Source organism: Mustela lutreola, chromosome 9, assembly GCF_030435805.1.
Source record: "Mustela lutreola isolate mMusLut2 chromosome 9, mMusLut2.pri, whole genome shotgun sequence".
Classification (NCBI taxonomy): Eukaryota; Metazoa; Chordata; class Mammalia; order Carnivora; family Mustelidae; genus Mustela; species Mustela lutreola.
Genome location: NC_081298.1, coordinates 131,601,135 through 131,624,051, shown reverse-complemented (window position 1 = coordinate 131,624,051; position 22,917 = coordinate 131,601,135). Strand labels below are relative to the sequence as shown.

General features: G+C 50.2%; 1 long non-coding RNA gene across 1 annotated transcript; it reads left to right on the top strand.

Moving 5' to 3' along the window:
- Window positions 1–8,208: 8,208 nt before the first annotated feature.
- LOC131808230 (uncharacterized) lies at window positions 8,209–10,874 on the top strand. The gene is made up of 3 exons (XR_009344737.1): window positions 8,209–8,368; window positions 8,495–8,591; window positions 10,580–10,874. It is a non-coding gene; the product is annotated as an uncharacterized LOC131808230 (long non-coding RNA).
- Window positions 10,875–22,917: the final 12,043 nt, after the last annotated feature.

Here is a 22,917-nt window from a genome sequence, read left to right as displayed (position 1 = left end):
AGGAGTGGTTACATATCAAGGTGGTTTTGTTTGTTTTGTTCACTTAAAAACATGTCATGAACATATTTTCTTTCAGCTGATGGAAGATACACTATCATTTTTTAATGATTGCCTATTTCCTTTATAGTATGAGCCACACTTCAGTCAATTGACATTTATGTCCATTAATAATGGACATTTAGGAGTTTTTCCAGTTTTCTAATAATCAGAAATTAATGAATATTCTAGTGCATTCTCATACAAATTTCCCCACCCAGTTTCCTTCTTTTGCTAATTTTTTTTAAAGCAGGATTTCTGGGTCAAAGGATATGGTATTATATGCTTTGATACTTGTTGTCAAAAAGCCTTACAAGTAAGTTGTATTAATTCATACTCCTTTCAACTAAGTGTTTCTCAACACCTTGACTTCTCAAAACTGTTATTTTAACACAATCTGTTCACCTTCACCAATAGGCACATGATATCTCAATTTTTAGTTCATATTTGTCATCATTAGCAAGGCTGAACATCTTTTTACATCCTCTGACTACCTTATTTCTTCTTTTTGTAAATTGCTTCTTCAATTTATTTGTCCATTTTTCTGTGTGGGTTGTTTTTCTTTCTCCTTTTGTTTGGTAAAGGGCTTGGATATATTGGGCTGAGCAGCCCTATCATTAACATTGCAAATACCCTCCCCAGTTCATCATCTGCCTTTAGATCTTAATCTGGTTTCACAGAACAGTCAACTGATTATATCAGTTTATTACACCAGACCCAAATACTTCTAAATAACCCACAGATACGGCAACTCTTCCTCCAGGATCAGTGGTCTAAGTCCTGGGGAGAATCACACATTGATTCAATGCCCCTGGTGACACTGTGCCTCCTGCTTCCATACTTTTCCCCTTCCCAGCTTCTTCCTCTTGACTTCCAAAGCCCTCCTTGAGGCATGATGGAAGCCATCTACATGATCATCCCCTTCCAAGTCTCCTGTTTCAGAAAGGTGACATATGTTTCAAAGCTTAGTTTTAGCACTAGAACTTTGCCCTCTGCCCTCGTGCATTTGAGGAATCCTGAAGCACCACCAAGACCCCAGCATAGGTTTGGCCTGCATTTGGCAAAGCCAGTCAATAGTGGGGATGCTTTGTCTTATCCCCAAAAGAGAAAAAAGACAAGACAACAGAGAGGCAGATGGATTGGCAAGGGGCAAGCCCATGGCAGGGCTCTGCCAGCTCAAGGTCCTGCCCCAGCTTCATCATGACTGTGGTTGAAATGGTTGTCATCTGTGAACAGACCCAGCCTTCTCCCAACAAAACCCAAGCACTGTCAAACCTCAGAGGTCTCCAAGTACACTGTGGCAAGAGTCTGCTCAGAGATGACTTCACCAGCCTAGGGTAAAGCCAAGAACCAAAATACTTTGTCTTCTGCTGTTTATTTTTAAATCATGATTATGTGTTCCTTCTTCTTTCAGGGACATCAAACATGTAGGAACATTGTGCAGGGACTTCTGGGGGGCCTGGCCATTGGCAGGAGCACAGAGGAGATGTCGGGCAGGTGCTGGGAACAGTGTATCCATGGCAGATGTTCAAAGGGCTGACCACACTTGGCTAGACTTGCTGTCCAATAAGTATGTCTAGTCCCAAGGCTGTGGTCATCTGGGAATAGTCACGGGGCACATGGCTTCCCATCCCCGAGAACAGCACTTCCCCTGCTGCATCCTCCAGAGGAAACTGCTTATCTTCAAGTTCAAGAGGTGGAGTCCACATCTTCCTTGGTCTCAGGCTCTTCCAGAGCAATACTTCTTCACTCTGTTTTGTGTAAATCCTGGCTCTTTGGAGGTTCATACCTTCAGGCAATCTATTTACTACCACTCCCTATCTCGCTCATTCATCAAAAAATTCAGTGCCAGGCAAATGATTATCTCTAACCGAAGTCCCTAAGTGACCTCAACATCGACCAGATGACCTGGCCAGCACCCACAGGCTTAAGGGAGACTCCAAGTATGAGAAACCAATGTTTGGGAGCACAAAAACAAAAGAGGCTACTACAGATGGTCTTCCGGTGTAATGCCAGGACTGGTTCTGCAGCAGGCACAGCAGAAGGAAGAATGGGCCCTTGACGAGCCTTAGAAATGCTTTTCTAGATGTTGTGAACCCTCTAGAGTCAAAGATACACAAAAATGTTTGTACTGGATCCTAGCTTTCTCCTGAATCACAAGAAACTGCTTTCCTGGCTTTCCTTAGTTTTTTCCCAATTGGTGAACCATTTTGAACCAGTTATAGAAGCTGTTGAAATGGTTTTAGGAAGTGCCTGTTCCTGTCTTTGCATAAAACACATGGCAAATTCATTTATACCATTGGTGAAAGCCTCTGCTGAATTCAATATTCCATCTTCGAATGTGTCCAAAACTTAAGAACACTCACTTTCTTAACCCACTTAGTTTGTGTCTACCATCAGCAACAGCTTTTGGCATTCTCCAGTGATCATTATTTTTCACCTAGAAACCAAACTGTAATCACCTTGTAAAGAGATGTCTGACACCTTATACCTAATACTTAATGGTGTCCACAGTGAGGATAGAGGACATGAGCTACCCTGAGATGTTCTGAGCACTCTGTGGGGTGCTAGCCATTTACAGCACAGACCTCGGTGTGGTTTGCTCCCCGGCATCTATTCATCCTTCTGGTGATAACCATGTCCTCTCATCAACTCTTAGATGCTGGGTTTTGGTGTGCATCACTCCCTAATTATGACTAAAGCCTATAACCTAAGTATAAGCCATCTAGATCATCCCATCACATCAATCTGGGGACAGGTACAGGACCTAGTCCGAACCAGTGAGAGGCAATGAGAGGTTGACTCAAGTTTCTAGGAAAGAGACTGATGCTATTTCCTACTGGCCTTGAATCTGAGGACATGTAAGTTTGGGAGCTAAGGCAGCCATTTAGTACCCTGAGGGAGGAATTCCACTTCCAGATGGAGTCAGCCCAAAGGAAGCAGAGTTGAGAGAGATAGAGAGGAAAAGAGAGAAAAAAAGAGAGAGACGCTGAATCCTGGTGATGTTGACTAAGGCCCTGCCTGTAGCCAAGCCTGAAACCAGCCCAACTCTGTTCTTTTCAGAGAAGTGAGCTGATTAGTTCTCTTTTTGCTTAAGGTGGTTTGGGTTGGGATTTCTATCCCTGGAAAGCAAAGGAGCCCAAATGGATACAATCCAAATGGTAGCTCAGCCCCACCTCAAGCCTCACCAGGCCAAGACAGGCACCTAGTCACATCAGTAACAACAAAATGGTGGCTCTTAGCTTCCACCTCAACTGCTACCTTCAAGGACTCAGCACCACCATCCCCAAGGCTCCCTCACTTATTTCTTGGTTGGGACTTCCCACATGTGCATCTCACAGGTGCTCAGAAACAATTCTGGTCATGTTCTTTTATAACACACTCTTATCAAATGACCATGGCCAGAAGGGTGAGATCAATCCACTGACCCTACTGTGACCACCAGCAGGGGTGGGAGGAGGGGAAGGATACTGGCAGCCTCCACTAAGATCACTCAACCTACAGGGAGGAGAGTCCCCGCTATAAGGAACAGAGAACCATCATCAGAAGAACAGGGAAGTTAGAGCTGGGCAGACAAAACAATGGGCCCCACCATGGGCGAGGAGCACCATTACCACCAACTGATGAGAAAATGAAGACATGGGGAAGGGAAGAGATATGCACACAGTCACTGCGAGAGGAAGTTACAGAGTTCAAACTCGGGCCCCAGGGTCCAGGGTGCTTTCCTGCTCACCTACGTTCTTTGCTGTAGAGCTGGGCATAATTCAGAAAGAGCCAGGAAAATTCATAAACTGTCATGTCAGTTCTTTCTAATCCACTGTTGAGCTAAAATACATTCCTGAACAATGGGACAAAGGTATGATCTAACAACCCGAGGACCCACCAAACATGAGCACAGGGGTTCCCAAGCTCCCATGATGTAAACTGTAGTAGAATAGGGTCCTGGAACACCACAGTCTTCCTCCCCCTGGAAACAGCCTCTTTCTGGAGTTAAATGTGATCCTTTTCCAGGCTTGGTCCAATTACTTCCTGACTCACCCTCACCTCAGCCATCCCAGTGACGCTAAGGTCATAGGATGCCCTCACATTTCCAGCAAATTCTCTCGGCCATTTAGACTTCCTCTCTCCCAGCTTCTCAGAATTCCCTCTCCCTCCCATTTCTATGGCCAAAGGGTTTTCCTCTCCCTTCTTTCTCTAAGGCTTTTCTTTTTCAAACCAAAGTCCAACATAACCTTCAAGTCTCGGGCTCCTCAATGTTAAGAAGTCTAAATTGAAAGCAGGAGACGTAAGGATACGAGCCAATCCTGGGTCTGCTTCCCTTGACAATGTTGGCCAGTTTCTCCACTCTGGGGTTTTAGTTCCTTCCCAATGCCACGGCACACAAATTCTAGGATTTCCTACATCATCTAACCCACTGTAAGCACAAAAGATGCCCTCCCCCCCCACTTCCATTATCCCAAGCCTCACGACACTGAATTCTGCAGCATTCACACCAAGGATGTGTTCTGCTCCCAGGCTAGACCTGAATGATGAGAAGCGATGCTCTTGGCCCCGGAGACATGAGAGTCCCTGGCTGTTTCTGTTTTAAAAATAAACCATATGACTCTCAGATTTGAGGGTTGAAGAGCAAAGAGAAAGGGGATGTAAGTGAAGCTTCAGGGCTGATTGCCAAATATGTTTCCCACCCACCAATTTCTTTAACCGGGAGCATCTCAAGGGGGAGCCGAGCCACATGGTCTTGATTTATTGTAACTTCACTCATCAGGCTGGTATCCTTTCAGGCATACTGGATGGCCAACAGGCAAGAGCCTTTTCAAAGCCCTTCCCTCCAACCCAGGGCTGGCCAATGGCCAGGAGAGAGGTCTGAAGGAGTTCTGTGCAGTCTCCCAGGAAGCTGTTCCTGCTGGGCGACCTTCCCCCACTGAGCCAGAAAGTTCTGCAGAGGATCACACATGTCAGAGATATGCTGGCAAATGTCCCATGGAGTCCAGGTCCAAATGGAAGCCTTGGGACTGGCCCCAAGTGTGAGGGATACGTGTCTCAATGGGTATGGATAACAACATGGATGGCACCCCCCCACATCAGCACCCATGGATGTCACCCCACACACACACAGACTCCCATACACATACATGGGCACGTCCCAGTGAGCCCAGCCTCCCCATAAAGCTGGGACACCTCTGATTTCCCATCTGTGAGTGGGATATTGAACCTACTCATGGAGTCTCACTACACACACTCCTGAGAAATCCATCATCATGAAAAGTCATTTTAGTTATGCTCAGAGTTAATGTCCCTTTTCCCACTGGCAAATCCAAGTGTAGAGTCATCTGTTCCCCATAAGGATCCCTCTCTACAGGAGAGGGTCTGTGTTCACTGAGCCCAGGTGTGTGATGGAGTTTTGCAATTGGCACCTAAGCCCCAGGTACATGTTTGCAACAACAAACATGTGCCTGTTAAATCCCAAAGCCCTCAGACACACAGAGGAATGGAGCTCCCCTGTGAGCTCCAGCCAGCTCTCTCTAGAGGTAGCTACCGGAGGCCAGGGAAGAACTATAGGAAGTAAAAGGTGGGGTGGGACCAAAACACTCCTGTGGGCTCCTCTTTCAACTGGTGGCTTTTTGCTAGGCATATCCTAAGGCCAGCAAAAGCAGAAACCCAGCCAGAGTCTAGCACCAAGATGCATCTTCCCACCAGAAGATCCTCACAAGAAGGTCCTTTACTGGGAGTTGACCAGGGACCATGCTTCCTGGCTTCTGAGCTGAGCCCTGCCTCAGTGTATCTTCTTTCTCAGACAGGAGTGCCTGCACCCCAGATGTCCAGCCTTCACACACTTCCACCTACAAGCTGCAAATCCACTTGTGAGCCCTGCCCTGGGGCTCTTTTGGCTACCAAAAGGCTCCTGGAGCTCAGCCAACACTGCCAGCCCAGGAGACCCACTGTGGGCACAGAGGATGAGCCAGTTGGGGCATTCTCCAGCTTAGGGAGAGAGTCACAAAGCCAACAGGGATGCTGAGGATCACTTTATGACTGGGAAACATATCAATGGTGACACAGGAAAGAGGCAAACCCAGCAACTGCCTGTTCTCCAGACCAGAAAGTTCTAGAACATGCCACTGTCCACTCAGAAAGAGTCTGATGCTTCCCAAAACATCTGCAGGCTATACTCACTTTCAGGAAAACTCCAGGGTAGGATTCACAGATGATGGCTCTCTAAGAGGGTATTACTCTAAATGAGAAACTGAGGCCCAGCGAAAAGGCAGGTCTGTCCTAAGCAGTTCAAAGCTGGACCATGAATCCAGGCTGGTATAGCAACTGAGAACCCAGCCTTTGGAGACAGGTGGTCCTAAGCTCAATCTAAACCCCACTATAGCCAAGGTCAACACCAGCTTCTCCAGTGAAATAAGAACAGCACTAGCCCATGGAGTTCAGTGCATGGTATGGGGGACACCACATAGAAGAATCCAGCATACCACAGGAACTCGATAAATACTGCCCCTTCCCACTCCTACCTTCTTTTGCCAATCTGAACAAAGCCTTAGCACTTACCAACACTGGACTAGATAGGGCCCAAACTGAGAAGGCTACCCCAGTGGATGAGAGCATGTCAGCCCCTTCCAGTGCCAGGAGCAGATAGAGTCCAAGTTCCCAGACTCCTGGAAAAGACACTCCCTCTGGTTAGAGCCCAGAGTCTCTTGCACCCTTCCGCTGGGGCTCCAATCCTGTCACAACAGCAATACCAGGAGGGGAGACACCTCCTTGTTTGGGGGCCTTGGTAGCCCTCCCTGAGAGAGGGGGAGAACATCCTGATTCATAGTCTCACACAGCCCCAGATGTGGCTGAGGATCTGGGGGGTCCTTGCTGCCTACAGATCCGGAAGGGCTTTCCCAGGTCGAAAGGAGTACAATACAGGTTTCAGGGCCCTAGAAGGCAGAGCCAGGACCCAGGGATAGCTACAGGTTACTAGGAAGTTATAGGGGCGTCATACCTGCATATCTATAGCCTTTTTCAGGTTACAAGATGCATCCATATCTGTATTCTCAATACAGAGTGTAACGGGCCATCTCGAAAGGTGGTGTCTCCAAGATGGACACAAGTACTAGATGGCCACCTGCCATAGATCTCACTAGGAGTTTCTCTAGTGGGCAAGGGAGGAAGGAAGGGGCTTTGACAGCCTTTCCAGACCCAGGTGTCTTTAAGGCCACTAGGGGATTCTTGTCCAGTTCCATCAAGTTTCAGGGTACTGACGGACAGACCCAAACATCACAGAGTAAGCAGCTCTTTGTCAGAAAGGAAACCTCCTAGGCCAGGTACAGCCAACAACTTAGCTGCAACTCCTCACCCAAGAAAAGCCAAGCTAAAATACCAGGCCTCCCTCCCAACCCAGAAATTGAAAACTCACTTGCAACATGAGCCTAGCAAAGCAAGATCCACCGCACTGACCCAGTGAAAGAACTAGGCCACCCAATGGGGGGCTCCCTGTGATTGGCGCCTGCAGTGAAGCATTCCAGGCTGAGCCTCCCAGGACACACACATCTCTGTCCGCTCAGTCTCCACACCATTAACAAGTGGATATTTCCCTAGGCTAGTCCTCACCAGGCTAATTGGGCAAGAGTAAGGCAGCTTTCCTGGGACAAGGAAAGTCACTTTGTCCAGGCATTTGCTATAGCCAAAGTGGGCCATCTTTCTTCTGTGGATTCGAAGACCTCCCTGCCAGGAGTGGTGGGGAGAAAGCAGACTGGGAGCCATTCGAGCACCAACCCCCTCCAGTGTTCTGAGCCTGGAGCCTCTGCCACAGGACCACCGAACACTGACTCGGGACCACCAGTGGCCAAGACTTGGGAATGACTGCAATCTAGGCATTTTCTCCCGAATGCTGAAATCTGCCTTCTTATTTTGCCTCACTTTCGTTTATGCCATAAATACGGATTAATCATCTACTATGAACTAAGCAGATGGCCCTTACCCCACTAGAATTGGAAGAGAAAAACTATGCCCTCCTAAATGCCCAGCTGCTGGTACTCCCCATATCACCTCCCCCCTTCGGCTACTCCTGCCACGGGGTGGGGGGGGTGGGGGGGGGGGTTGGAGGCCTCTCCCAAGGAGAAGGGAAACCTTGACAACATACCCCTCCAAGTGTTCCGTCCCGAGAATTTCAAGGACCCAGGCCTTCCAAGTCACAGAAGGCTCTGACAGCTCCCCTAGGTCAGTAGAGGGATGACCACGAGAACCAGAACAAACCTGGCTAGATGACAAGGGAAGGCCCAGGGAATGGAGGGCATCCAGTGGTCAACACATAGTCTTCAAACCACAGAAGAGAAAGAGAAAATTTGTGAGTTTTCTCTGCCCTAATTTGTGGATCTTATGGGAGCTCTGTAGCCATTTTGGTTTTATTTTGTTTTATCCAGGAAGGGATGAGGTAAGAATCCAAATGTCACATATCACCGTGTCCTTACAGATGACCCACACTGGTGGCTCTTAAACGATGCTGAATGGAGCCCTTCAGGATACAGAGTCCTTTACAAGATGTCAGGGACGCGGACAGCAGGCACAAGGTAGGATGGGGCATGAGCAGCATTGTCTCTGCCCTGCCCTCTCAAAAGGTCCTAAATTGAGAGGCTATCTATTCTATATATGGAGCTATTTGCTTAAAGAATGGCACCTGCAGATCTTTAAAAAAAAAAAAAAAAAAAAAAAAAAACTTTTTTTGTTTTTGTTTTTGGATACATCCTACTTTTTGAAAGACAAAATAAAATCAGGGCCCAGACAGAAAAGGGAATTGGAAAAGGTCACAGATTGGGCTCTAGAAATCTCCTGAATGAAGGGCCAGAGTTCCAATTCACCCAAGCTGTAGGACCACTTTAGGGTAAAAGTGCTACACTGGGAGACAGCGGGTGAGGTAAGGGGCAATTACTCCCCAGTTGTGAACCATAAGAAATGCAAATAGGAGGGCTCTTTTCCTCAGATGAAAATCACATCACAATCCGGGCTCGGCCAGGGTGCCTGGGGCCTGGGCGGCTGCCTGTGCTAGACTCTTCCCAGGACAGCCTGATGGCGCCCGCGTCCTCAAGCCCAGTTTCGGGGCCCATCCCTTTACTTTCCAGGGCCCATCCATAGGTGTGAGCATAGTTGCTCCTAAGGGGAGTTACCTGGCTCAGGTATGGAAGCCTGTCAAGGCCCCGAGCAGAAGCCCCCACACAGGGCCCCATCGGGGGCTGAGTCAGTGTCCGGAGACATGGTGTCAGCGTCTAGCTAACGCTCAAATAAATCATGAATAATTTGCTGGAAGCAGCTGAAGGCCATACGCGTTCTACAGCCATCAAATGTGGACTGTACATTGTTCTTAAACTTATTTCATTTTTTCTTTTGCCAAAAAAGGAAAAGAAAAAAAAAAAAAAAAGACAAGTTTTGGGCCATGAGAACAGCCCTGCTTGCTCGGCCCTACACCCTTGCGCTTCCCTGGGCCTCGGCTTTTATTGGTGTTTTGTCTGCGATGGGCTTTGGCCACATAAATGTGAATGAAATGAGGTAACTCATAATTAAATTTTCTGGCAACACTTTGGCTGGTCGTTAATACCCCTGAGTGTTGGTGGAACTGATGGACACAGGGGAACGGGCAGACCTCCCGCAATCAAGTGGCCATGGGGCTGAGAGCCACCACGTTCCACAGAGGAGGGACTTCAGACTAGGGCTCTGGGGTGGGGAGGCTTGGGAACAAGGAGGACAGGGTCCCCTTTGGCCCTGGCTGCAGGATTAGCTTCACGAGTGCCACCACATCCAGTGCTGAGAAACACAGTCCCCTGAGACACGGCAGGGCCCCCACTCTGAGGGTAACACTGAGGGGAATCGGCTACCTGAGGACCTCCTGTCTCCCAGTAGGCAACACAGTCCTGGGCAGAGAGGAAACTGCAGCCCACTGCGCTGTAGCCTGGTCTTACCCATCCCTGCAGGAGTGAAGGAAGAGAGAAGAGGAAGAAGAGGACAGGAGTGATGGGGACATAAATAATGACAAATTCAGACATCCCAGCAGTCAGGGGGCTGAGGACTGAGCCAAATATGATTTAGAAAAATCATATTACACAGTTCTTACACCCAAATGGTATGGATCAATTCATACTGGTTACACTTGTTTTTAAGTTTATCAGAATTAAAATTTGCCAACAGTCTATACCCACACATACTAAGCACTTGCTTTGTATCAGCTCCTCTGTTGTGACTTTGCTCAACCCCAGGAGATCCCCCACACACACAGGGAAGGCCTGGCTCACTAACGCTCCAGACCCCACGACAGGAGATGGGTAGCGTCTTTCTGCCACAAGGGACATTTAGAGTTTGGCTAAGGGCTTTACATTCAGTAAGTCATCAGCAAATACTAGAAATATTCTCAAGTAAAGACTCAACACAATTCTCTCTAGATGAAGAGATGGGGGCAGAGTAGTTCTCTTTCTTTCCATTTATTTACCAATTGGACAGAAGTTTCTGGGGCCTACTTTACTAGACATATCTGGTGCTCCTCGGTATCTGTTTCTTCTCTTCTGCCTAGAAGTAGACGACGCCATGTTCCAGCCCCTTTGTGGTGAGATGAGCCCCAGAACTAATCCTGGCCAACAGGGCTATGAGCATGTCACTTTCAAGCTGAAGCATACAAGAGCAGTTGGGGCCACTCATGCCACTCTCCTGCCAGAGCAATCAAGAGACTGTGTAGTCCCAGCCAGTATGGGTACAGGAGACAGAGCCTCCATCAGCTCCAGACCTTGGGTGACTGCATGGAATGGAATCCCCACCCCCAATCTGTGATGGACAGAAAGCACAAGTAAGAAATAAAACACTGTATTAAAACTGCATTTCCAGGTCGTTTTGCTACCTAACCCCACCACTATAATGGTGAACTCCATAAAACCCGCCCCCAAAACAGAAGCTTTGGGGAAAGGGGTAAGAAATGAGCAGAATGTGGGGACTCTAAATGGAGAACAAATGGATAAGCGCGACAAGAAGCAGGACCCGTGAGCTACCAAGAAGAGCTCTGCCAAGTTCAGAGTCTCTGGAAGTCAACCCCACCCTGTCGCATCCCAGCCGGCAAGTGCCCCCACCACCCAGAAGTGCCCTCTGCTCTGCCCCTACCCCAGCCCTCCCTAGTCACCCACCTGAGCTGCATGAGGGGTAGTGGGGACTGGCTGGGGGTAGGGACAGGACCAGCTACATAACTCCAGAAGCCTAGGGCAGACTGAAAATGTGGGCCCTGTTGTTCAAAACTTATAAAGAACTTCAAGATGGACTTCTGTCTTCCATAAATGCTCAGGCATGAACCCACAACGCAGAGAAGAAGACAGAAGCAGAGGCAAGAGGGAGGCGTCACACACAGCTCTATAGAATCAAGGCCTAAAATGCCCCCGGGGAGAAGCAACAGTTCCCAGAAAAGCTCAGGGAAAGGGACTCTCTCAAAGCCACACAGCCAGAGGAGCACAAGTGCATTCCCCAGGCCAGGCCTCCTCCTTCCCTGACATCAGGTGGGACACTGAGGGAGCTGAAGCCATGAGTCCCCAGCGCCCAGCTGCTGCCACCATCAACAGAACGTACGAGGGAGGAGTCATTCTTGCACACCCTAGTCCAGGAAGGAGCCCGTGGTGCTGACTGCTCTGGCAACCCTGGCCATACCACACAGCCTCAGGGAAGGCGCCAGGACATCCCAGCAGCATCGAGCCCAGTGTAGGGGTGGGGGAGGGGGTTCCAGGCTAGGAAGGCAACCTCAGACACCCCACCCAGGCAGGAGGACCACATTCCCACAAGCTCAGGGTCTCTGGAAGACTGCCATCTAGACAGGGAGAGTCATCAGCCTCTCCCACGCTCAGCTCCCCTTCCCCTTAGTCCAAAAAGGGAACATGAAGGAGGAGAAAGAGATTTGGTTTCAGCCCTGTTGCGGACCTACAACATGGTCCTCAGAAATGTCTTAAGCCTCTTATCCCACAATCAAATCCAAAGCTGGGTTTTATGATCTCAAAGGTACAGCTGGCTCCAAAATCATGATTCTTCCTGAGAGGACTCTTACTCCAGTGGGGCAAGCCCTGTCAACCATGGGGACTAAACTCCAAGTCCTCCTGAAAACAAATGGAGAAATGGAGGTGTGTGACTTTACCTCCTTCCTGGATTTGCTGGAGGCGACCTCTTTGTGGGGTCTTGGAGCCCCTCTGCCCAGCCACAGGTCATGTGGAGTGATGTCACACTGTGGGGACCCCTCTGGGCCAAGGTTTTGCCATGGAAGCAGCCAGAAGCCGCTGTCCAGCTGGCAACATGTGGGATCTCAAAGGCCATGTGTAAATCACCCATAAAATCACTCTCTTGCTCCCCACCCAGCTCTAATGGATCCCACAGAATAATTTATGAAGCCCAAGTGGAGAAGACTTCAGGCACCACCCAGGGCCATAAAGCATAGGGTCTCCTGACCGCCCCATGGGCTCTGAGCTGGAATAGGGGAGCTCCCTCCAAGCACGTGCTTCTAGGCTCCAACGCAGAGGAGTGGTTTGAGTTCTATGAAGGCCTTCCTGGGAACATCTGGGTGTCACGGCCTCAGAATAAGGACTTGGGCAGAAGAAACTGAGGGCTCCAGAAGCTGATTATTACCATCTCCGACCCCAAGATACAAAGCAGAGACTGATATACTATTAAAATCAAACTTATGCCTATATAGAATTTTAGAAAAACAGCACACAAAGTCATACAATAAAAAGAAAAATCCCCTCCCATCTAACATTCAAAAGAATTACCTCATGATTCGAGGCTAGTTCCCATTCTACAGATACAGAAACTGCAGTAAGAGAAGTCAAATGGCTTACCCAAGGTCACTCAGCTCACCTGTAGTGGAGCCCAGGCGCTCTGAACACTCGAGGGAAGTGGTTCCTCTGGATGGCATTTTCTACACTTTGCATCTGAGTGCTGGGATGCCCAACATCCCTCCTGTAATTCCTGAGCCCCACATTGATACACGGCCTGCCCTAAAGATGGGGAAGTGGGTGGTTGCTGGTCCTCCTTGCACACAGAGGGGTCTGGTGTCCTGCACTGCATCCACCAGCAGGGCTCTCTGCTCCCAGCTCTGTAGCCCTGGGTCCTCACAGAGCTGGCTTCTTCTTGTTCCAAGGCATGACTCCAGCTGAGCTCCCCCAGTGAAGCTTTACTAGAAACTCTCTCATCTAAGCTCTGAAGCTGCAGAGCCCAGGCCTAGACATCCTAACTGGTCTGCTGAACCCCAGAATTTCCGCCCACTCTGAGAGGGTCTGAGCTAGGGCTGGCAGGAGAGGAGGAGGGAGAAAGTGTCAAGTCCAGTACCTGGTGGAATGGGGAGCTACGCACCAAAGCAGACTCAAGGGGAGAACATAACACGTAATGGTCACTTAAATGGAGAATAAAGAAACGAATACCTCACTTGGGAACAGATTAACTTGCAGTACCATTGGGCCCTAGGGAAAAGGTCCAGGAGACAATGATAAAGGCGGCCCAGAGACCACCAGGGCCAGACCACCTGCTGGAGGCCAGCCCAGAGGCCACCCCATCCACTGCAAGATGACAGCTCCCATGCTAAGCAAGACACCTGTGCCACCTGGGCTCAGCCCAACCAGAGCCATGTGATCCAGGACAAGTGCCCCTGAAGCACCCAGAATTGTAAGATCCTGAATTACAGGAGAGCCCAGGAGAGAACATTTTAAGGCCTTGAAGAAAATCATGGAGAAGGAGAGACAGGTTGCCTAGGATCATAAAATCCTACCCTCTCAACAACCTCCGTGACAAGCAGCCGTCCTCACTTGTCTTAGACACTTCCTCCACAGGCATTCCCACCCCTGGAAGTCAGCTCATTCCTTGGTGGAAATTTGTATTTACATGTTCACAACATTTGTTTCCTCTGTAACATGCAACTGATGACTTCCAAATGCATAAGGGTGGGCATTCATTCATACGTTCACTCAACACATTTCACTGAGCACCTACCAGGTGCTAGGCACTGGAACAGAAAAGAGCATGAAAGAGACAAAAACCCCTACCTCATGGATCCTATGTTTACTACTGCTTATAATAATAATAAATAAAGTGCACAGAACGTCTAACAGAGATAAAAATAAAGGAGGAGGAGAGAGTACTCAGAATACATTTTAGAGTGGTCAGAAAGACCTTGTCAAGTAGAGACCTAAAGAGGGAAGGCAGCAATGCGTGCAAAGTCCCTGAGGGAGCAAAACGCTGAAGCACAGGGAACACGGGCTTGAGGATGGGCACAATTCTATGGGGTCCAGCTCAAACTTCCGCCTCAGCTCTCCACTCAGTAAGGATGTGGAAATGAGAAGGACATTTTAGAGATGAACCTTGAATCTGCTTTAACTTCTTATTTAATGTACATCAATACTTCCTTACTAGCCACGGATTGTGCTGAAAACACACCTCACAACGATGATGACTCAGTGCCAGGAGCGCTCGCCTCCACACAAGCACAGCAAGCCGAGCTTCTCTCTGGAGGAGAGAGGGGAGCACTCCCATCCCTCACTGTCCTCCGGTCCTCCTCTGGACCCGCTCCAGTCTGTCTAGGTCAATCAATCAGTCTCCATTCTTTTCAAAATCACGATATGCAGCTCACAACAGGAAAGATGGAGAAAAAGCACGCTGCATATCCGTTCACACACCACTCAGGTTGCCTTAACCCAGACGCGTGACCTCCATGTTGGGGAGTCAGCACACAGCCCACCCTCCCCCTTTGTAACCCACATCACCTCCAATACCAGAAACATGGATCACACGGATCTTTTCCCTTTTTTTAAGATGTTCCCAAGAAAATCTGTATTTAATTTATGGGCAATTTATAATGGAAATCGACCATATAAAATGTATACAAATGTGTAGGCCTGTATATAGGGCTTGGAAGGAGACAGTTGAGCTTAGCAATAATTAACGTGAAGGGTCTCTTCCCTGCTGCCAGGTAGACTTTTGGATTGCCCGGACTCTCATTAAACTTAAACCAGAAAGGGCTCAGGGGCCGAGGGCCAAACATTCCTCAAGTCTATGGAGGACGTCAGGACATGGAGCCGACGACAATACATTTCACCAGCATTGCCAAAGCCTTGTTTAAGTTTAGAAGATGCCTGTATTGCATTACTTGGACAGAGAGAGCCAGCCCGTGCGCCACAATCCATTTTCCAGAGCAACAAAACCACTTCCAACCAAACCAACCCCAAACCAACATGAGGCCACAGCGTTTGCAGAGCGGTCAACAGATCCACAGGACACCTATCTGTCCCCAGCCCCAGCCCCACGGCCTCCAAAGGCAGGTCAGCTGCTACTCCCAGCACAGGGCTGCCCTGCTCAAGTCAAAGAAGAGTTACAGAGAACCTTGGAGCTGCCAGAAGCTATTTCCAGGGGACTTTGATCCACTGATGCTGTAATCTCTGAAGGGAAACATACTTCATTTAGAAGGTATTCTTTGGTGTCATTCCCAAGGAGAAGGCATACTTGTTTTTGGAATAACAGAGCACTTACTCTCCCCCTCTCTTGTTCTCACTCTCCCTCACTCCGGCCACGAGCACTCCAATTGTGATGGTGCACTAACAACCTTGCTGAACACAGTGAGAGATCATAGAACATGCTGTCGGCCAGAAACGCGTGTTTTCAACAATGCCCAATTAGAAGCCAAAATCCTAGATGGCCGCAATACCATAGCCTAAGGGCCAAAACTCAGGCTCAGCCGTTCCCCCACTGGCCTCCCGCAGGCTCCAACCACTGAGGATTCTTTGTCTCTGAGCTGGTTCAGGGTGAGACCTCACTGTGGGAGAGGCGGGCCCCCCTAAAACACACACAGGTCCCTCGAATCCCCCGAATGCCATGGCAAAGGGTGGTACATTTAAATAAGTTTTTCCTGGCATATTCTGACATGGCTTAGATCAATGACATCATTTTTCAACAATGAAAAAGATTAAACAGTTGTTAAGGGCTATAAAATGATTTAATATACTATTAAGCAGAGACGTAAACTATCAAAGTTTAAGTTTCCAGGGAGAGACTTAAATATCAATTATATTCGTATCCAATTTGTATGGAACTCCCCCTACCACCACATAGCACCCCCTCCCAGAAACCCACATCAGGGGCAGCTCCCCACTGCCTGGGGACATACGGCCCCTCCGAAGGGGACTGTGAAAATCCAGTTCCTGTGCGCTAGTTTCAGAACAATTTGCCATGGCCAGGGAAACCGGGCTCAGACTGTTCACAACACTTTTTCCTTGGAACAGAGAACAAAATCAAATTTTGGAGAAATTTTAGGGATATGTATTTGTGCTCAATGATGGGAAAGGACCATTAAGTACCTTATGTGAAACTAGAGTAGGACTCGAACTTCTGAACCCTCACTGGTTTTCATTCACTCGCTGCTGGCAACTTTTCAAAGGGTAATTATTATTTGTTAAAATTACCTTGTAAGGCGAAAGGAAAAAATAAAAATTCTTTGCTTCCTCTGTCTCCTCTCCTAGCATGAACTTTTCAAAATACGGGTTTTCACTTTACTTCCCCGAACGATTCAGCCGAAAACCTGCTGCCCCTAATACTGACTTCTCCCAGATTTGCATAGCGCCCAGTTTCCATGACCAAATGGAGCAAAGCCTGCATCCCGCCTCAGTTCACCTCTTAGCCCCTGGATTGGTTCCGACACCGCAGGCCCCATCAGGAGAATAACTCGATAACCCATTTTATCAATTCCAACCGCACCAGGGAAGTTAAGGCAGACCCCACCGCAAGGGGAGCGCTGGGTCAGTTTTCATCGAACACAGATGTGCACCCACCTCCTGGGTTCTCCCTAGTTTCCTCAAACTAGAGGAAATCCTACAAGAAGGGCGCAGAGGGGCAGGCTCCACAGCGGTGCTGCGCCTAGACTAGGCCTCCCCTAGGCCCCCTGCTCCATCTTTTAGACCCCGGGAAGTCTTCAAAGATGAAGAAGAGAGAATCTGGGGTTGGGAAGCAACGCGACCCTGCTCCTGACAGAAGTGTGGGAGAACAGCGCCGAAAGAGCACTCAGGGAAATATTTTTGCAGAGTGAACGCATCCCACCCCCGGACTACTGCTGCCCGGTGTCCGGGGAACTAGAAAGCCCATTTCAGGGAGAGATTTGATTGCAATTACTTTAAAAAGTGCACATTCCATGCTTTTCAAGGAGAAGCCAGACTCCCCAAATTAATAATAAATCAGAACGGTCCAAACAGGGACTGATGTCTTCAGAAACAACACTCGAGTTTCTCGTGCTACTTAATCGTACTGTGTATTTTACCACTTACAAGGGGAGGGTGCCTGGCCGGGAGGCCTCTGCAGCACGCCCCACAGCAGGGCGCTTGCCACATAATTAAGTGGCTTTCAGAGAGAGGCTCACCGTTATTCTTACGACGAATAAAGCAAGTTTCACTGTGAAAATGGCCTTTTTTCCTTCTCCAAGAAGAAAGCCGTGCCTGTGCAAAAGGCAAGTACTAAGGTGCTTCTGCTGCATCTAAAAGGAAGAGGCTTTCCACACTGCTCACGTACGAGGACTGAACTCCCAGTCCATGCGTCAAAGCAATGACCCCTGAGTCGTCAAGCCGGAGGGCCTAGGGCTGGTGAGAAGCAGCCAGGTGACTTCCAAGTTTCTCCTCCTTCCTCCTTCCTGCACCAGTCTGCTGTAGAGGAAGGGACCCAAGGTTCAATCCCTTCTGATTTTCCAGCTGTGCCGCTGGACAGCTTGCGATTAGCAGGGAGAGGGGTCTCCGACAGAGCTTGAACCCTTTCCTTATCTATCCCAGCCAGCCAGGTGGGCCAGGCACGGGCTGCAGAGGGTGGGCATGTATCTGGTTGAACTGAGACCTGGTCCTGGAAGGAACCATGGTGTATCAGCCACATCAAGAGCACATGTGCCAGAGGCCACGATGGATTCTTCCCATTAGAAGGTGTCCTCTCCAGTTCGGAAGAGTTACGTTCCCTGCACCCTTTCTGCCCCTCACAAGGATGCGGGGGTTGGGGGGCAATGGTGAGTGGGGACTGCTACAAAGCCATCTTCCAAAACAATGGTGCCCTGCACACCTCGGAGACAGGACTGAGGCTCCACTGAGGGCAGCAGACTAGGAGTTCTATTAAGTGAAAGCAGAAACTTAGTCAAAACAACCCAAATTATGATCTTTAGTGCTTCGGCCAGCTTCTGCCATTTGAAAACCTTCTTCTGGGGTCCAAAAAAGGGCAGGAGTGGGGCGTTGGGAATCCTGGCAGAGGCGGATGCACTGGGGGCTCTGCACCTGGGGAGGGGCCCTAGGCAGGTGCCCGCAACCCCACTGCCACCTGTCCAGGGCACACCTTCCAGAAGAGCACCCGCGATCCCTGCCACAGTCTCGAGAGGGACGCCGTCGCCCGCCTCACGTCGCAGAGGCCCGGATTTCCCGAGAAGGGGTTGTCGGAACTGTCCGTGGAGGCAGCGGCAGGTTTCCGTCCTCGCAGGGAGCATCCAGCAAGCCTGAGCGCTGCGGTAAAACGAACAGAGCCGATGTGTCTTGTTCATCTGGGGGCACCGTATTCCAGGGTGGGAGGAAACCCACACTACGGAAGCTGCCCTGCGCAGTGGGTCTCAGGCTGGGAGCCGAAGGGACGGCAGCCGCTCTCGCCCAACCTGCCTGGCGGCTGTGCACCCAGAGCAGCGTCCTGAGCATCCCGGAGCCTTCGGAATCCCCAGGCAGGCCTGGGAGCCCTCCTCCTGCACTCTTTACACACACATGTATCACAAACCCCCAGGTGCACTCGGAGGTCGGCGTCACACACCCATGTTGCAGATGGGGAGACTGAGGGGAGGGCTCGCGTTACTAGGAAGCCCGCTCCCCCACCACCCCAGACTCAGCCATCTTCTCTCCCACGCGGACCGCGTGCGCTGGTGCGCACGCGCACAGGCGCCCTCACGCGGATGGGCGCATGCGCAGCTCTCCGTGAGTGACAGACCGTGGCTGTGCCCTGCAGCCTCGGCTTGCAGGAGAAGCTCCACTCCCTCCGTTTTTCCTGGGGGGCGGGACGGAGGAGGGTGTGAGGTTAAGGGCAGGATTTGCCGTTTAAATACTATAAATAACGGGTCACCACACTCAGATCGTCTTGTTCCAGTGTGACCGCAATCCCGTGACCCTTCGTTACTCCCCAAACCAGTCCTGTCATGTAATATGCGAACTATGCATAAACAATCTGGGTTATGGTGGGTTTCCTAAAACTAGGAGAATTTCAGCCATAACACTCACGTTTTGTTTCTGGAAATTGAAGCCTGGGAACAGGGAAAAGAAAGCCCATCGATTTATGAATTATATTTGTGCACATATTTCAATTCCCAAGGCTTGTGGGGAAACAGAAACGCGATCTCGTTCCTGATGGCGTCGCCCCTGAGAGCAGCAGGCCTGATCCTCCTCGCCTTCCCACTTGTACCAGGAAGCCAGGCTCTCCAAATATGGTCCCTCCTAAAACCTGAGTAGCCTAATACCTCAGGGAACAACAAGAATGCACCCAAGCAAGAGGGCCTCGCTAATTGGGGCACCCCCTGCCCAATGACTTCCAGATGCCAAAGGAGGTGGCCAAGGCTTCAGCAAGGACCCAGTCTCTCAGCTGGCCAGGTCTGCATCTCGCAACACACCAGACCTGGCCAGACCGAATGGGGACTGCTTCGTGTGTCTTCTGGTCCCCACAGCTGTGACCTTCTGCAGGCTGAGGGCAAGGAGCCCTAACACCCAGCCGAGCTGGAGGCTCAACCAGTGTTTGCTGAATGGTGACAGAGGGAAGCCAGGGGTCAAAGGAGTGCTTTCCAGGGTGGAGGCTGGGCTGAGAGAAATCAGGTAAAGTTTCACTAACTGGCTAGGAGTGAGGCCAGACATGATAGCGGGATTTCAGCAAGAGCCTGAGAGCACGAGGTGGAGGGAACCCATGGCAAAGCTAAGCAGGCAGGGGCTGGCATGTGCAGAGACAAGAGAAGGAATTGACACGATGAGCACGTTGGAGATAAGAAGGGAATCCAGAGGTGGGTGCAGAAGTTAGGATCAATAGACCCATGGTGATGCTGTCCACGCTGGAAGGGCTCCAGAAGGGCCTGGAGGGGCAGCCTGCTGCTTACATGGTCCACACTTGAGGGCTTCCTCATCAGCATGGCTTCCCAGCCCGTTCCGCCAGAACAAATCCCTCTATCCTTCAAGGCCCTGCTCAAACTCCACCTCCTCCAGGAAGCTTTCCTTGAATTCCCCCAATGTACTCTCTGTTCTGCCCAGTCCATCCGCCCACTGAGGGCTGTGACAGGTGGGACAAGCATCTAATGGGTTCACAGCATCACCACAAGTGGGCCACTTCTTACACCACGAGCTTCCCCTACAGTGTGGCTTTCCCCAGGACAGGTGTACCAGCACTGCAGGAAGAGCCTTCCATCCTGAGGAGGAATAGCATGAGACAGGGCCATTCAGCCAGCCCATTTCTCTACCCACCAGGGACCCTGCTCACCTTCCCAGCCCTTGGCCCAGGGACCAGAGCTTCTACCCACTTTTTACAAGGCTCCTGAAGAAAGCGGCTCCTGCCCCCAGTTCAGAAGATAGCCGCACCTTCTGCCCTCCTCCCAGAACCCCTTGGCTCTCTGCTTCTTGCCAGTTCCCTGCAGCTGAAGACCATGGGTCACCCCTCATTAAAGCTAGGCAGGGTGGCCTGCTGGTGCTACCATCGTGCCCAGTTAGTCCCACGCCCAGGAAGCCAACGAGTCCTGGATGCCAGCACCATCTATCCCCAGGAGCAACCTGTCTGGTCAGAGCAACTAAAACAGCCCTAGCCCAGTTGAGGGAAATTGGAAGACTATGGACTCTGAAAAACAATCTGAGGGTTTTGAAGGGGCAGGGGGTGGGAGGTTGGGGGAACCAGGTGGTGGGTATTCGAGAGGGCACAGATTGCATGGAGCACTGGGTGTGGTGCAAAAACAATGAATACGGGCGCCTGGGTGGCTCAGTGGGTTGGGCCGCTGCCTTCAGCTCGGGTGGTGGTCTCAGGGTCCTGGGATCGAGTCCCGCATCCGGCTCTCTGCTCAGCGGGGAGCCTGCTTCCCTCTCTCTCTCTCTGCCTGCCTCTCTGTCTACTTGTGATCTCTGTCTGTCAAATAAACAAATAAAATCTTTAAAAAAAAAATGAATACTGTTACCCTGAAAATAAATTAAAAAAAAAAAAAAAAAAAAAAACAGCCCTAGCCCTGTGAGCAAACCCATTTTTAAAAGAACAGAGCAGAGCTGTAGAAGTGGGGAGAAGAGCTATTGAGGGCTGGCCTGATCCCTGCATCAGGTCTTGGTCCTTCCCACTGCAGAAGGAAGTAGGAAGACCGGCTCTTGCCTCTATGGCTAGGCTTAGGGGTGGATCTGCACAGAAATCCTCCACCTGTGAAGAAGGCGGAACACTCCTGGGCTTCCAGGACAGCAGCACACACACAGGCTCCAGAGTTCTGCCTTCATCATAAGGAAAACACATGACATGTTTAATGGATAACTTAGAGGCAAACACACGACAGAAGTATTCTTCACTCGACAAGTGTTGAGTTGAACTCCTCTCAAACACTTAATTGCCTGTGGGAGAGCTACAGGAGGCTTCTCCCTAAAATCACATTAGGTAGGTGTTAGTCACTCACCCTTTAGTATGAATCAGCTTAATCAAATCGCTTACCTGCTGCCTTCTGGTAGAATTCATCTTCCCAAAAGAATGGATTCTGTAGGGGACTGATACAGGGTGGGTCATTGTGAAACAAGGGGCATAATATGAAGCTGGGAAGAATGGGGAAGAGGAAGAGGACTTGCTCAGTCAGAAGGCCAAATAAAGAGACAAAGGAGAGAAGCCTCTGATCACATTAGAGACCCCGAGGGGAAGAACTGAGGATCCAAAACAGCTTCTCAGACTTAGGCACCATACTAGTGTGCGAGGGTTGCCCTAACGAAGTACTGGGGACTGGCGGCTTAAACAACCAAATGTTGTTGTCTCGCTGACCTGGAAGGCCAGATGTCCGAGATCGAGGTGTTGGCAGGGCTGCTCCTTCTGGGACTCTGGGGGCCCATCTGTCCCAGGCACCTCCCCTAGCTTCTGCCGCTGTGTTGGCAGCTTACTACTCCGTTGGCAAAATGGTAACATAAAAGCATCACCCCAACTTCTGCCTTCACCTTGACGTGGCATTCTCTCTGTGTGCTCGTCTGTGTCCAAATGTTCTCCTTTTTAAAGGACACGTCCCATTGGATTAGGGCCCACCCGAGTCCAGTAAGACCTCGTCTTATTTGATTATACCTGCAATAGCCGTATTTCCAAATAAGGTCCCTTCTAAGGTTCTGGGAGTTAGGACTACGACACAGAAGGGGGTGCGGGGTTTGGGGGTGGACAGATTCAACCCATAACTGGCACCTTTTCTGGGAAGGAACTGGGACAGAAGACAACTGAGTGACCCTGAGCAAGACATTCGCCAGTCGGACCCTCATTTCTTCACCGGTGGCCTACAGAACGTGGGTGGTGGTCCCTTTCCACCTGATCCCTGCATCAGGGGGCCCAGGAGGACAGGTCTGCATTCTGCAGGCACCCTGGGGCCAGCAACAAGGTCTCAGCAGGGCCTCCCCTCACTAGATCCCACAGGAGCTCCTATCCCTGTTCAAATAAGGACACGAGCCAAGTCAAGTCACCAACACTCCCAGGGTCTACGGACAAGGAGCTGGGACACTGCAGGGTGCAAGAGTCCCCTGACACCCACCGGTAAGCCTCAGACACCAGGAAGCTGAGACCTGCACAGAGAGCAAGCATTCTGCGGAACAACCAGTTAATTCCTGATGTTGCCTACAAACAGCTTGTGCTTTCAGGGAGCAACCGCGCCCTCGAGTGTGACCC